This window comes from Bubalus kerabau, chromosome 14 (assembly GCF_029407905.1).
Source record: "Bubalus kerabau isolate K-KA32 ecotype Philippines breed swamp buffalo chromosome 14, PCC_UOA_SB_1v2, whole genome shotgun sequence".
Classification (NCBI taxonomy): domain Eukaryota; kingdom Metazoa; phylum Chordata; class Mammalia; order Artiodactyla; family Bovidae; genus Bubalus; species Bubalus kerabau.
In genome coordinates, this window is record NC_073637.1 from 12769496 (window position 1) to 12770914 (window position 1419).

Sequence of the window (1419 nt, forward strand, 5' to 3'; positions counted from 1 at the left end):
GATGGTATCACCGACTCAATGGACATGAGTCTGAGTGAACTCCGGAAGTTGGTGAAGAACAGGGAAGCCTGGTGTGCTGCAGTCCATGGGGTTGCAAAGAGTCAGACACGACTGAGCGACTGTACTGAACTGAAACTGAACTGATGTACTCATTTATGGCTGCATCCAGTCTTAGTTGCAGCCCGCAGGATCTTTGGAGCGGCACAAGGGCTTCTCTCTAGTTGTGGCACACAGGCTTAGCTCTCCAACCAGGGATCTAACCCGAATACCTACCTTGGAAGGTATACTCTTAACCACTGGACTTGGAAGGATAGAAAGGACCCCCAAGTGAGGCACGGAGGCTACAGGCACAGCCCTCTTCTCCTCTCTCAGGGATGACTGTCCTTGTTGGCTGTTGTCCACTGTCTGAAACAATATTTTTTCCTCTTTTTTTCCAGTTAAGGCTGTAAAATCCCTCTGTAAACTCGAAAGAACCACGTATTGGAAGATCTCTTTATTAGTCAATTTCACAGCCCTACTTCTATCATCCAGCAAAGCTGGCGCTCTAGGAATCCTTTGATGGTCATTTATCATCACTGGAGAATAAATCCAGTCCTTGTTACCCTACCTTGGCTAGAAGTCCTCCCAACCTGTTTTTTTGTTCTGTGGGTGATCCCTACTTTTTATATTAATGAATAATATTAATTACTAGTAGTGTTAATTATATTAATTCATATTAATACTATTAATATTAATTACCCAGTGACTTGGTTCCTAGGTATCCAAGGATGCATTTGAATTCTAGAGTGGGTTCCTGTGATGGAGCAGACAACAGGCATGGGCTCTGGAGACCAGGTTCAAGTCCAGCTTCTGGTATAAAGAGATGATTTGGGCATATCACTTTGACATTGAGGCTGCCATTTCCTTTTCTGTCAAATGGCAGGAGCAGTATCTGCTTCACCTCAAGGAACAGGGTTTAAGGATTAAAGACAGTGTGTGTAAAATCCCTCTGTAAACTCGAAAGCCCCACATATTGTAAGATCTCTTTATTAGTCAATTTCACAGCCCTACTTCTATCATCCAGCAAAGCTGGTGTTCTAGGAATCCTTTGATGGTCACTTATCATCATAAATGGGCATGGGAAGTGATGACAATGTATTAAAAAGAAATGTGTGTCAAAAGCAAATGTCAGTGGGACAAATACTTGTGGCGTTCACCTTTCGAGGATTCTCTGTGCCATTTGCTACCTCCTTGTCTTCATTTGTGTACGTGACCACAACTATTGCTGCAGATCTTTCTTAGAACCCTTTGGGGGCTTTTCCTTTTGCATGAATGTGACAGAAGAATGATTCTTACCGGCTCACGTTTCCCCCCCAAAGAGCAATAATGAAACAGCAACAACCACTAACATCCTCGGTCAGCTCCTCATGGGTCCCACGC